General features: G+C 33.7%; 1 long non-coding RNA gene across 2 annotated transcripts; it reads left to right on the top strand.

The window, feature by feature from the left end:
• The first annotated feature begins 309 nt into the window (after positions 1 to 309).
• On the top strand, positions 310 to 14607 carry LOC143045537 (uncharacterized). 2 transcript variants are annotated; one of them, XR_012968972.1, is made up of 4 exons: positions 310 to 524; positions 10596 to 10750; positions 13301 to 13384; positions 14135 to 14607. It is a non-coding gene; the product is annotated as an uncharacterized LOC143045537 (long non-coding RNA). The 2 variants fall into 2 exon arrangements; XR_012968971.1 differs by having other exon boundaries at positions 336 to 1382; positions 14135 to 14606.
• The last annotated feature ends 1335 nt before the right edge of the window (positions 14608 to 15942 follow it).

The following is a 15942-nucleotide window of genomic DNA, read 5'->3' as shown; positions in this document are numbered from 1 at the left end:
ATTTGTCAGTGGAATAGCAACTGGTAAAAACATAAATTTAGGCAACAGTATATTACCGATGTTCATATCTTACCAGTCGAAGAAGGTAAACCAATGTTACAAACACACACTGAGTGAATTGCATAAACTTCAAAAGGGGCGAGCCTGAATGTCGACAAAACAAATACCAGCCCAGGACTAGTTCTCAACTCGAAAATATATAAATATATGATTTTATAAATATCATTTGGATATTACCATTATCTGCAATGATTATTTCACATTTCTAGCCATTATGATATCATTATGGTAAATCAATGGTTATATTTTTGTTTCGATGTCGAATTCTAGCAACCTGTCTACGATTTATATCATTAAACGGCTTATAAATATATATATACATACCGGATGCTATTTTGTGCAATAGTGCATAAAACAGGTAACGCACTTTTATACGTCGTAATATTGGTAGATTACAGTATGCGGATACGATGAATAATTTCATCCCGTTGTAGCAATATCATAGGAATAATATAGCCATGACAGTAAGTCGGGAAGGAATATTGTCTTATTGTGCTGCCGCTGTGGGCTTCCGATTAATCAGCTCAGCTTTTAACTTCTATTACGTCAAAGTGTTTCTAAATATATACCATATCGAAGAATATTGGTTTCAGGTCGCTCAAGTATCATATCTAATTTGGAATGCAATAAACGACCCATTGTTTGCCTATATCCAAGACAGTACAAATTGGAAATTTACCAAAACCAGACGAGAAAGCATTCTTTATTGTGGACCATTGTTTGCTCTTTCTTTTCTGGTACCATGGATTCCATGGGGAGACAGCAATACGATTATTGGCCTGCATTTAATTGCCTCCCTCTTTCTTTGGGATACTATGTTTACCTTTATGGGTCTTGCTATGTGTGCACTTTTTACAGAGTTATCGCAGGAACCGGAAGATAGAATAGCTCTCACTCGTTATGCACAAATCGCAAGCATTATTGGGAGTCCTAGTATCATGTTACTGGAATTCACATCAGATAATTTACATTATTTCAGAGCTTTTCAAATGACAACTGTTCTCATTGCTTTTTGCTCTTGGTTGCTTTTCTTGTATTCTGGACTTCATGCTTATACAAAGTATGATTTGAAGAAAATGAAGAGAGAAGATGCAGACATTTCTCATGAGAAAAATATGAACGAATCTTTTTGGAAACAGACTTGTCAGATTTTATCAGACCGGAACTTTATAGCGTTTGTAATTACTAACTTTTTTCATGGATTGCATAAGGCATTTCTATCAGGCTTTATGGTTATAGTATGTGACCAACTTATATCTGATGAAGTTATTTCTTCAAGCATTCGAAAGACCTTCTATGGTGCAATAGGAATACTTTCAACAGTACGTATAACAGGTTCATGTCTTACCTATACTATTTTACTAGAAATCAGAAATTTCAGATTTTAAGATAGAATATGTAATGCCCGCGTCACACTGTCCCGATTTTTTCGCCGATGGCAATACGATAATGGAAATTTTCAAAATCGGGACTGATCGTATCCAGATCGGGCTATTCGTAGTGCCATCTTTAACCATCGTAGAACCATCGGCCACTTTTTCTAGCCTTCGGGGACAACTTCGGGAAGGGTTCTAAATTTTTTAATATGTTAAAAAATCCCCGAAGGTGCGTCCGATGTTGAGGGTTCGTATTGAGTTCGTATCACCATCCTCACTATCGTAATGTCACCGGGAATGCATCTTTGCTCATCGTATTGCATTCGTGTTTCCATCGTTTCCATCGGGCAGTTTTGACATTACGATGTCTACACGAATGAATCCCGAAGATACCCGAAGGTCTTATGATGGCAACACGACTTCGTGAAGACCTCGTAATCCTGTCGTGTTGCCATCGAATAAAAGTACGACGGCGACAAGATGGAACTACGACGGCAATAAATCCAGCTCAATGTAAGTTAATTTTCGCGCTAAAATACATTTAAAGTGCCATGCGCGATATGCACTGGTCAGTCTAATACGACAGTTAAGAAAGAAGTTCACAAAACATGGAGCTAATATCATATGATTCTATGAGAACAAGAAAGGCGACAGCGTTGTTTCTATTAATTCAAATGGAACAAGAAGAGCAGCTATTACAGGCTCAGGATTTACTTTTACAAGTAAAATATTATTTTTTGTCAATTTTTCATATCAAGTAACATAATGAAAATCATAAACGCGCCTCGTACACCAACACTGCAGGTACACGTATATAGGGAAACCAACTTTTTCTTCATTATTCTGATTTTTTTATGTATCGTCTGAGTTGTTGTCACACGAATGTTTACTTCATAACCATTTTGTTTTCTATATGTCATATTTTGCCGCATTTGTTGCTTTCCCCACATTCTTCCTTTTGTCTATATTATTATGATATTCTCCTGGAAAGAGCTCTTTTTTAATAAAAGGGATCAACGAACCCATTACCTTACCTTTAAGATAGATCAGTAAACATGGGCATAATTATGGGTGATTATTCAGACTAGTGCACACATTTTACAGTTCAAACAAGGCAATGCCGAGCGTGGCATCCCCTCGTATGTAACATATCGGGGACAAATATGGACACTATATTTGTATATGACACATGCAGAAAGTGGTAAACTGAATATGCATATTTGATACATAAACTATTTTTTTTAGAAATCAACCAAAACATTCAGTAACTGGAAATACCTTTAATATTGTCTTTAGAACCAGCAGGTAAAAAAATGAGCAACCAATTTCCTGTGTATTATGCTATTTCAAGGAGACAAAACAAGTCCATCTGCATGACCTTGACCTTTGGCCTTGAACGTAAAAAATGTCAGATCATTACAAGGAGGAACAATTTACCAAATGTGGTTAAAATCTTTTTAAGCATATTGGTTTTAGAGTGTCCACAAGGGTGATATTGCCTTGTATTAGAACTGTCACTGTGACCTTGACCTTTGAACTTTAAAGTCAATAGCGCTTAAGATATTCTTAACGAGTAACACCATACCAAGTTTTGAGCATTTTGGTTTTAGAGTGTCCATAACAATTTTATCTACACGCAACTTAAATGTAGTAGGCGAGGGGATAATAAACTAAGTTTTATAAGAATTAGACAAAAAGATCGATTTCCCGCCATGCATGGCAGACTTGTAAAGAAACGATATATTGTCGAAATTCTGTTCGTATCTTTTAGACATCGTATGGCCATCGCGCCATCATCGTAATCCATCGTGTAGCCTTCGTAATCCATCGTGTAGCCTTCGTGATCCATCGTGTAGGCTTCGGCTGAGATACGAAGCTTAAATACCCGTCTTTGGTTAACCTTCGTATGTCCATCTTTTGCTATCGTATATAATTTCGGCACCATCGTATAGACTTCGTCATTCATCGTACTTGCTTCGGTCACTTTTTGGTATTTTAACGAGATCGGGACCAACTTCGTACGAACTTACAATTTTCGCATTCGGGTGTCCATCGTATATAAAAATCGGGACAGTGTGACGCGGGCATAAAGGTTGTCCCAACTCCATTTTGAGTTTATGAACGTAATATTCTGTTACTTAATATTCAGATGTGATTCAAATTGAAATGTATCTTATAGTCAACCTTATTTTGTAAGTGGAAAGAAATCGCGTGTTGAAAAGGCACGCGAACTTTGTCACGTTGGTTAATCTAACAGCAATCAATCAAGTAGTATGTGTATATGTTGTAACGTCATGCAAGTTCTCCAAAAGAGGCAACGGTAGATTGTCGATGTTCTTATCTTAATTTGATTGATATGTTGCATTTCAAGGTAACAAACACAAACTGAGATAATCGTATGAACCCCACAAAAAGAGCATAACCGGTCGCGTTAAACGGATAGACGTTTCCTGACATACATACCTTAATGGCCATACTATGTAAAAAAAATCAAGTATAGGAAACATTCGTTCAAGTCATAGATCAGGCACATATTCTTGTATCTAAAGACAGCGCAAAAAAAGTTGCAAGTGAGTTAAGATACAGACTCATTGTTTTGGCCAACCAATTGTTTTGGTGTAAGGAGCACATCATTTGAAAGGACATACTTAAAGTATGAACATACACGAAAGAAACTTGTTTATTTGAGATAAGTAAACGTCATACGATTGGGTAGATGGTATGCGAGCCTACTGATGAGAAATTGAAAATTGACAATTAGGAAGATAAAATTATCGCGTGTTTGGATGATTCAAGTTTGAAGCCAACCTGTGTCAATATGCAGGAAAAGATTAACATATAAGGACGCATTTCTAGCTTCGTTAGTATCCATAGTCTCTAGTTAATTGGGATATATGATATATATGCGCACACTGAAATGTGGGTTATTCAGGGATGGACATTATTAATAATCTTGAAAATTTGGAAGCTGATTTTTCTTATTGTCTTTGAACATTTTGTGTGAATTCTGCTTCACACTAAAACAGATACATGTCGTCATGTATAGGTGCGACGTTAAGCACGTTATTGCGTCAATGCATTGAAATGCGACAGAGCAATTTGATAAATAGCTCTTCTATGAAATCTAAATAGTTCAGCTTTATGAAATTTATATCCATAGATTAGGCAGGTATTACTGTTTCCAAAAATATAAAAAAAAATCTTTAACTTTTCATAATAGTTTCAAATAATGATACAAATGTTGCCAAAACGTCAAAAATATGCGTGTCAGACGTAACAAATTATTCGCAAAATAACTTTTTCGGGAATTTTTGTGGTCTAAAAAAGAGTTTAAAATCCGCGAAAATTCGCAAGAATGATAAACGTCATATATAATTTATTATGTCATTGCTGTTTTTTTGTGTTGATGGAACGGTCAAAGCTGATTTTTTCAAAAATGAATAATCCTCGCCATGGTCAGGTTTTGGAAAATGGTAAGTTATCAAAAGTTATCGCTTTTTAAAATATCAGATGATATAAAATTTTGTTTTCATAAATTATTCCTACAAAAGTGCTTAGATAGACCATTTCAAATCCGGAATTTTACAGCACTCGCACCACAAATAAAAACGCATTGGCTTCGGGAAAATGTCTTGCAAGATTGTCCAATGTCGAATTTCGCCGCTTTTTACCAAAACACTGTCAGTTTCAACGTCATTATATTAAATATTCTATTTGTATAGCATACAAAATAGTGCTTTTGCGTAATTGTGCTTTCACCCCACAATACGATAACATACTTTTTGATAAGCTGTTAAGTCGAAATGACTTCGTTTTTAACAAATCAAATGTCTTGCAAGTTTGTCCACTGAACAATTTTCTTACGTTTTGAACGTTTTCGATTCGGGACACTATACATATATGTATTTTCAAGTTATTTCTAAAAGTTTGTTCTTTGTTTTGGTGTTAAACACCACTACATCATGTACATGTATAAACGGCATTTGTTGTATTTTATTGACCTCTCATCATAGGTAGGAGAAGCCGGACATCAGGCGACCTTAAGTTAAAATATTTGCAATAACTGTCGATTAGGATCGGAGTCGAACAAATCTCGCCACGAGCTTAATATCTTAAAATCGCCGCAGGCTTTTTATCACTTTATATGAACTCATTAGGCCAATACCCTCCTTGACCATCGAAATTGAAAGCAGTTCGTATTATCATATGATATATGAACGATATTAATTTCATTGTTTTTAAATAACAAGTACGGTTCGATTTCATGTTTTAAGATCAGAGGACAAAACAAAATAACCAAATCACAAATTTCGAAAATAGATAGACTCATAGAAACCACGATAAGAACTGTAATATATAATAGTAGTTATAATCAAATAGAAAATAGATAATTATCTAAAATAATAAAAAAAAAAACATATGGTAATTTGTCAATAAATAGGTAAAATATTTCAGATGACTGGGGTTGTTCATTTAACCAAGATTCTAAAGTTGTGAAAGGGCTATATTACGAGAGGATAAAAGATCAACCGTTTATTTTCAAACTTGTGAAGCGTAGAACTACGATTTGCTATTCATCTGCAATACGGTTCATTTGTGTTGAAATTGAAGGAGGCAGTAAAATTGTTGTACCTGAGGAGTTACACCTCGATATTATACAAAGCTTGTAAACATATCAGATGAATATAATTATTTTTTTCACGAAATCATTCTCTTTCTTGATTTAATTACTCCGTTGTAAACAATAGAAGTCTTTTTCATTAAAATCCTTTCACTTATCATCACACCCCCCCCCTAAAAAAAACACAAAAAATCAACAACATTTAAAAAAAGATAAAAGATAAAAGCACAAAACAAAAAAACTATATTATTTAAGCAACATGAATTGCTTCCTCCCTTCCCTCTCTTCTTAAATTTAAACGGGTGACCAACGCATTATATAAGATACTATAGGCACTATTTTCTCAACCAAATACCTATTTTGTATTTTTTATTTTTGCTTGAGTAACTACCAGTAGGAAATATTTCATACATATTCAAGACTTTGAAGTATCCATATCGATCAAAAATGATAACAAACAAAACGAACAAAGTATACTCGATTACCGACGTAAAACGTCAAATTTTGACGTTACTAATTGGGACGCAATATCGTGCGTAACGTCATCACTATAAGAACTTAATGACATACTGATTGTCTGTTGGAATATGAACTCACCATACTCAACAAATACGGTATATAACTGATCAACAGATCAATATTGTGATGAACACTGCTGTGGCGTAATATCTTATCCTCCATTATAAAAAGAAACTATATTAAATTACAGACACAACAGACACGGCGTCCCCCTGCTTCATTTTAAGACTGGTCCCTCGAATTTTACATAAGCGGTCATCTCTCTCTCTCTCTTCAAATCGTCAGAATCAGATACATGTAGGATGGTATGAAAAATATGACGTGTTCAAACTTGAAAAAAACTGGTGACTCGGATATTTTTTAGTTAAATCGATTAATGTTTATTGAACAGCGGCATACTTAGAATAAGACTGTATTCGACAGAGAACTTCATAAAAACAAAGCGGTTAAACTGTACGGCGAATAGCGGTAAATTATTAGAATATACCCTTTTAGGCTATCATTGTTTCTTTGCTTCAGTGGTACCTATATCAGGTGGCGATGCTACACAAGGGTTAGATAAAAGTTGATGCCCATTTCATTTTCAATGTCACTTGTGCCTTTTGTAACCTAAAACAGCCGAATTCTTAGCAAAATACTAACAGATATAATACATAAAACATTTTGCTTGTTTGAACACTTACATGTAACTTCGTCGTTTATCAGAAGGAGTTGCAATCCTAGCCAATTACAAAATTTACAAAATAAAGATTTAGAGTTAAAATGTGACATTTGAATGATAAGAACGCAGATGAAATAATTACTGGGTGAATGGTAGGCAACACAAACACAAAATGGAGATGTGAACCATTGATAGTAAAATGTACTGTAAAAGTGAAGTAAAACACTTTTTTAAAAGTATACAAATACTCATCATAGATAACCATGTAAAATTACAATACACGCGTACAGCACTGTAGTAAAGATAACCTATTAAGCGCATTTCGTCTTCAAAAGACACATCAATGACGCTCGAATCCAAAAATGGACATGAGATATAGAAAGACATAACAAAACAGTTGTTTTTTGATTTTGATTAATCAACAGTCATATGATCATGCGCGATATACCTTCATTAGAAACGCTCAATGTCAAATATTTAAACGCTAATGATGTATAAGATCCAAAAGAGTTGAAGAGCTATACGACCAAAAAAAAAAAAGTAATACTAAATAGCAAAATCCCTCTAGGGTCTTTAAAGGTACATAGTATTTATAGCTAGATACCGGATACTGTTTTATCCAAAAGTACAAATTGAGTTTTTTAATCAAAATGGGTAAATATCCGTGACACGTGACAATAACAGTTAATTTGTGTTATCAATTGATGTCAGGTAACGAATGTGGTAAACTTTTTCATTGCAATATAGCGTATTTCATAAGATTGATACACATATGAAAGTTAGTCAGGAGAGAATGAATATTATCTTAATGTTCAGCTAATGTAGCTTTCGGGTTGATCAGCTCAGCTTTTGACTTCTATTACGTCAAAGTATTTCTCAATATTTATAAAATCGAAAAATATTTGTTTCAGGTGGCCCAAGTGTCATATTTTATTTTGAATGCTTTAAACGATCTATTGTTTGCCTTTACTAGTATACCAGACATTTCAAATCTGAAATTTACCAAAATCCAGTTGATAATACATTTTGTATTGTGGACTGTTCTTTACGTTTTCTTTTCTGATACCATGGTTTCGAAGAGAAGAGAGCATTATGATGTTGGCTGTATTTGATTGTCTCGCTAGCTGTATTTGATTGTCTCCCTAATTCTTTGGGATACCATGATTAATTTTATGTGTCTCGCTATGTGCTCATTATTTAATCGTTTTGCACAAATCGCAAGCCTTATTTGGAGTCCTAGTATAATGTTACTGGGATTCACATCAGTTAATTTACAATTTTTCAGACCTTTTCAAATGACAACTGTTATAGGTGATTGATCCAGCTTTTTACTCAGACAGGTATTCAGGGCTATATACTTTGATGTGGTTTAAACTGATTTCACGGGGAGGGTTGAAATCTCATAAACATGTTTAACCCCGCCGCAATTTTGCGCCTGCCCCAAGTCAGGAGCCTCTGACCTTTGTTAGTCTTGTATGATTTTTAATTTTAGTTTCTTGTGTATAATTCGGAGTTTAGTATGACGTCCATTATCATTGAACTAGTATACATATTTTTTAAGGGGCCAGCTGAAGGACTCCTACGGGTGCGGGAGTGTCTCGCTACATTGAAGACCCATTGGTGGCCTTCGACTGTTGTCTGCTCTATGGTCGGGTTGTTGTCGCTTTGACACATTCCCCATTTCCTTTCTTAATTTAATTCATGATACTCTAAACATATTTCTATTCCGTTTCTTTAAGCAATATTTCGTCATATCTTGGAATATTTTCTGAGTAGCAGGATCTTGGTTCAGAGCTTACTAGATCATAAAATCATCATATACTCACTCGATGTGCTACATTTCGTATGTCTCCTTCTTTGTGAGTGCCACGTCCACTTGTATTTTTGTTCATCTGACGAGTTAAGCCTTTTTCAACTGATTGTTATAATTCGTTCTTATTATGCCCCACCTACGATAGAAGAGGGGCATTATGTTTTCTGGTCTGTGGGTCCGTTCGTCCGTCCGTCCGTCCGTCCGTTCGTTCGTCCCGCTTCAGGTTAAAGTTTTTGGTCAAGGTAATTTTTGATGAAGTTGAAGTCCAATCAACTTGAAACTTAGTACACGTGTTCCCTATGATATGATCTTTCTAATTTTAATGCCAAATTAGAGTTTTTATCCCAATTTCACGGTCCACTGAACATAGAAAACGATAGTGCGAGTGGGGCATCCGTGTACTTGGGACACATTCTTGTGTCGAACTGTTATACCACTGTCCCAGGTTAGGGGAGGGTTTGGGTCCCGCTAACATGTTTGACCCGGCCACATTATGTATGTATGTGCCTGTCCCAAGTCAGGAGTCTGTAATTCAGTGGTTGTCGTTTGTTTATGTGTTACATATTTGTTATTCGTTCATTTTTTTATATATAAATAAGGACGTTAGTTTTCTCGTTTGAATTGTTTTACATTGTCATTTAGGGGCCTTTTATAGCTGACTATGCGGTATGGGCTTTGTTCATTGTTGAAGGCCTTACGGTGACCTATAGTTGTTAATTTCTGTGTCATTTTGATCTCTTGTGGAGAGTTGTCTCATTGGCAATCATGCCACATCTTCTTTTTTATATAGTTTAAATAAATGTATATCGGGATGTTTATTTCTTCAATCTGTCTAAGCATTTCTGTTGTTATATATGACAGATATGAAAAAAAGAGTTCTGTACTTTTTTGTTTACCTCATTCACAATACTAGTAGTTAGTGAGGGATTTGCCTATTTGATTTGTTATTTATTAAGTTCTATGCGCTATATATTAATCTCCCTACCTCATGTTTTGGTATGTCAAGTTGGACTTACCAACAGCTACCACGTCAGGAACATGGCATTTTTGTGTTCTGCCAAGGCATTGTCAGTTTGTTTTCGAATTTGCATTGGAATGTCCCTTTGATATCTCCTTTCTCTCTTTTATTAGTTACTATACATAAGGATATAGTTATATGACTGGTTCGTTTTGATAAGTGCTGTGCTGTTTAGAGGGACATCGGTCTATTCGCCTTCTTTTAACATTGACATTGTCCATCTTTCCTAGTTTTTTTTTGTGAATTCTGATTGACTATTTAAATATCACCTTTTTTTTTAACAGAAAATCTATCATTCGTTCAATTACACATAACACTGGAGTGAAGTATTTCGACAGTTATTTTCGTAAACGTCTGGTCAAAGATGCTTAAAACAGTCCACAGCGCACAATTATGAAAAATTATTATAAAAAGACTAGGAGTTTTGTTATTGATATGACAATACCAAATCTTCCAAGTAAAAGAACATTTCTTTATGAAAAAAAAAAATATAAGTAGCAAGAAAAAATATTTACTAATGTTTTCAGGTAATTGTGATTATGGGAGCACCATTACTTCGGACCTATTCCTACTTCAAGGTGATAAGATGTAGTTATGCGTATACTGTGTTGGCTGGGTTGGTTATGTTTTGCATTGGTCACAATCATCCATGGTGTTTGATGCTGTTCCTTCTAATGGATAGGTAAGTAATCGCGTTCATGTAAACAAACAATAGAAAAAAGAATGAGAATAAAATACATTGGATTTATTTTAAAAAATCCATGAACAAAAAAAGTTATAGGGAACTGTGACACAGAGATATGCATCGCCTGTTTATAATTTGGATAGTAAATGTATAATGAAAACGTAAAATTTAAAAAGGCAGAATTATATAACATGTAAATATGCAAAACTTTCAATTTTAAAGAACCATCACTGAAATGATGTCCAAATGATATCCTTGAAATTATTGGAATAAAAAATTGAAAACAACACGTTTTATAATTTCAATGCGTCCGAAATAAAGGCAACGGTAGTATACCACTGTTCAAAACTCATAAATCCATGGACAAAAAACAAAATCGGGGTAACAAACTAAAACTGAGGGAAACGCATTAAATATAAGAGGAGAACAACGACACAACATTAAAATGTAACACACACACACACAGAAACGGACTAAGCATTAGACAAAATCCTATGAGAATAACAAATATAACATCAAAACCAAATACATGAATTTGGGATAGATAAGTACCGTGACACGTCTTATAGTAAACAAACGACACAACGGAAACACAAGCGCTTTTCTGGATTTACCTTCATCAGGAACGCTCAAAGCCAAACATTTGAAATCCGAGGATGTATAAGTACCGAAACCGTTGAAGAGCTATATGACAAAAATACTTAAAATTGATAGCCAAATAAGATATGCCAATAAATAATTGACTTATGATTAGTATTCTCCTCTTTACTGACGTTATCACAATGTTTGGCATATAAACTATGACTATGAAAATCTTTCAAAGTCAGTAGGCCATGAATGAGATGACGGCTCTAACAAATCCATAGAAACTAGATGTACTAATGCTTATATAACTACATAACAAATATAAATGACTTATCAACATGTTCCCCCTTTAAACTGACATAATCACAAACATTATCAGATAGTTAATGCCACGACCGGAAACAACAACCTAAGTCTTGGCTTTTAAACTTCGTCATGGCAAGAAGAACAGAAGGCATGAGATGTGCATATGGTCCTGAATTTCTTGAACCTTTCACAAAAAGTGTAAATTTAATTGATAAATGTAAAGAAATATGGACATTTCAGTACAGAAAGCTCTCTTGATACCTCAATACGATGTCATTAGATATATTTGATTCAAAATGGTCTTTTAGGTAGTATATTTTTGGACAAATTAAATAGTAACCAAGACTATTATGTTGTAAATTTAATACTTTAGGTTTTCAAATTCAACGGTAAAAAGAGGGTTCGACGACTTACAGAAAAGAGCGACGATTTACAGAAAAGAACCGAAAAGGACCGAAAAGGACCGAAAAGAACCGAAAAGGATATCGATTTTTTTTTGTAATCGTTGGTAATAAAGCGACCCCTAGATAATAAAGAGTTTATTGTTGCTTTGTTTGTAACGCAATTTGTTCTGTCCTACTTGAATTGTTTAACGAAATATCTTCAAAATAAAGATTGTGATATGGTTCTTGCATATGACGATGCAGCTAATAAATACATTAAAGACCTTAAGACAGTTGAAGTTTATTCCCCAGATCTGCCAGATGTAAATACTTGGGAACAAGAAGTGACAAAGTGACGATTATCGTGATTAAATCACGTGCAACAAAATGTATATTTGACATTTAACATCCGAGAGGAAATGGTGATGCTGACATGTATATTTTTTATATTACCATACCCAATGCCACCGGGCAATATGCTGACATCTTAAATATAAACAAACGAAATATATTTTTTTTTTAAATGTAAGGAAAAACTTTTGTAGTACGATAATATTTGCTTTTCATTTTTTTTTTACTGCGTATTATTAAAAACATGTAATATGCTAATTAAAACGTTTAAACCTGCTGCATTTATATTTGCACCTGTCCTAATTTAGGAACCTGATGTTTAGTGCATGGTTGTCGTTTGTTGATGTGGTTTGTGTTTCTTGTTTCTCGTTTTCATTTTTATTTTGACCTATAATTGGTTTACTTGTACAAATTATGACTTTGATTGTGAGTTGTCACACCTTCTTATATCTATAAAAACAAATATTTAAATAATAAGATTAAAATCCTTGATGAAAAATAAATGATAATTAAATACATATATTAAAAAAATATTACTAAAAAAAAACAAGTTATATTGTTTCTCTTTTGTAAATTCACATAATCCCTATAAATGCACAATCTAAATTTTGAATTATGCATTCCATTTTATTATTACGAAGAATTGTTAACAATATAAAAAAAAATCCGTGTATATATACATGGTTTTAACTTTATTTAATAAATATATATGCATCCTCTTTTCGGTTCTTTTCGGTCCTTTTCGGTTCTTTTTGGTCCTTTTCGGTTCTTTTCGGTTCTTTTCTGTAAATCGTCGCTCTTTTCTGTAAATCGTTGGACCGGTAAAAAGATGCATATTTTTTTTAATTTAACCAAAACACTCCAACATATTATAGTAGAGTTTAATGCTTATATATATGATTTTAACTATTTTATGTTTAAGCTGTGCATCAGGTGCTACCTTTGGTCTTTTTAATATGCCACTCGCAGACATAGCCGATGAAAACAAAAGAAAGTATATGAGAAAGTATGTATAATCATATTCATATATACACATGGTTACATAGACTATGTTAATAGGAAAAAAACAGATTTTCAAAAGTTAAGTACAAAATAACCTTACATTTGCTTCATTTGACTCGTCTGCTTCTCAGATAGCAATAGTTGTCATTTAAGTTCAGATGAAGTGAAATTTTATCATTTAGGAAATAGAATAATATATTACAGTCAGTAGTCTTGTTTTCGACATAAGCAAATGCCTGTTCTAAGTCAGGAATATGACAAGTGTTGTCCATTCGTTTGATGTGTTTGAGCTTTTGATTTTGCCATTTGATTAGGGACTGTCGGTTTTGAATTTTCCTCGGAGTTCAGTATTTTTGTGATTTAACTTTTTTCTTCATATAAATGAAATACCACCCATTAAAGTGAACCTCATTTTGTTGATCAATGGCACGAAACAACTCTTGGGGAAAAACCAAAAATGTGTTACCCACTGTTCATAAAAAGGAAGAGTCCACTTAGACTTTAGTTATATATAGTTATATTAAAGAAAAATTAATACGTGACCAGAATACATGTAATTGGGTTAATTCATATATAATGAATAGTCCTAGAATAAAAGAGCCATCCACTTAATGAATGTACTATATATCATACAAAAGAAGTCGCAGTTACATAGAGCAACTTCTAGTTACTTTTTTTGTCGGTTGACTATAAACATCTGTTGTTTATTCTTAAATATCGGGCACTGTCATTACTGTGTGCATATATTTTGCAGGCATCCCATATCATCAATGGTATTCGGCACTAATGCATTGATAACTAAGCCAGCTTTTTCATTGTCACCAATGTTTGCCGTTTCAATATTGAATTCATATGGATATAACGAACTTAAAGATAAGACAAACGCAAACGTAGCTACACCAGAACTGAAACAGGTTATGTTTACGTTAATTTGTTGGTATCCAATTATTGTTGGAATTATCCAGTTTACTTCATGGTCATTTTACCGTGTTAGGTCAAATAAAGACGAAATTAAACTGTAAAGTTGTGTATATTATCTGAACTTATTCATGTGTTCAGAGATACTCTTTATTGTTTCAAATACGAAGAGTGTGCACATAGACAATAAATGCAATAATGTTATGAAAACAGACTTGTTCTTTTCAAAGGTTTGCAGATATGTTTGATTGTATATTAAAATATTTTTTGTTTATAAATAAAATAAATCAAGACATGTTTAAAGTACTTCATCCATAACCATCTGCCTTGGGATTGCCTAAATGTTGGGTGATGGACACGAGTACAAGATAACAAAATTGTTCCATCTATTTCATGAACTAGCTGTCTTTCATACAACTGCAGAAATTTGTAATAAAATTCTAGTTTTGAATTACAACTGTGCTGATCCTAATGCATATAACAAATTTTATGTTATAGTTTGTTTCTGTGTGTGTTACATTTTAACGTTGTGATTATAAGACGTGTCACGGTACTTTTCTATCTCAAATTCATGTATTTAGTTTTCATGTTATATTTGTTATTCTCGTCGGACTTTGTCTAATGTTTAGTTCGTTTCTGTGTGTGTTACATTTTAATGTTGTGTCGTCATTCTCTTATATTTAATGCGTTTCACTCGGTTTTGGTTTGTGACCCGGAGTTTTGAACATCGGTATACTACTGTTGCCTTTATTTATGACCTACTTTCCCTTCCAGAGCACCTGAGATCACCCCTAGTTTTTTGTGGGGGTTTGTGTTCCTCAGTCTTTGGTTTTCTGTGTTGCATTTTGCACCGTTGATTGTATATAGGTATAGTAAGATGTGGTATGAGTGTCAATGAGACAACTCTCCATCCAAATAACAATTTATAAAAGTAAACCATTATAGGTCAAGGTACCGCCTTCAACACGGAGCCTGGGCTCACACCGAACAACAAGCTATAAAGGGCCCAAAAATTACAAGTGTAAAACCATTCAAACGGGAAAACCAACGGTCTAATCTATATAAAAAATGTCTGTTTCTTTTTATGCCATGGCGTTGTCAATTTATTTTTCAATTTGTGAGTTTGATCCAACAAAATATGTTATCCATTCATTTGATGAGTTTGAGCTTTTGATTTTGCCATTTGCTTAGGGAATTTGCATTTCGAATCATGCTTTGAGTTCGGTAATTATTTTTTTTCATTTTTGGTATCCTTTGCCTCTTTGAAGTACCAATTCAAGTTATTGAAAAACTGAAAATACAAGTTCCCTAGCTAAAAAGGAAAACACACTACATCAACTGATGGATTTGTTGTCACAGTATGGACATGGTACCAAAAAAACCCAAATAATAGCATTTTTCCATTTATAGTTATTGGAAGATGTGGGAGTTTACCTCAATTACAAACCATATTACGTTAACAGCACAAAATGACATCTATAGATCAACATACTGTCATCTTTATAATAGACAAGCATCTGTAAAATATGTATTGCTCTAAATCGACACAAGTCTATTCAAACTGGGAATAATTTCGACTAATGTTACTAAAGATCCAAGTACTTACAAAAAACTCTCTCACGGACAAAAACATCAACATATAAC

This window comes from Mytilus galloprovincialis, chromosome 9 (genome assembly GCF_965363235.1).
Source record: "Mytilus galloprovincialis chromosome 9, xbMytGall1.hap1.1, whole genome shotgun sequence".
NCBI lineage: Eukaryota > Metazoa > Mollusca > Bivalvia > Mytilida > Mytilidae > Mytilus > Mytilus galloprovincialis.
The sequence above is the reverse complement of the archived record's forward strand: the minus strand, read 5'-3'. Positions and strand labels throughout refer to the sequence as shown.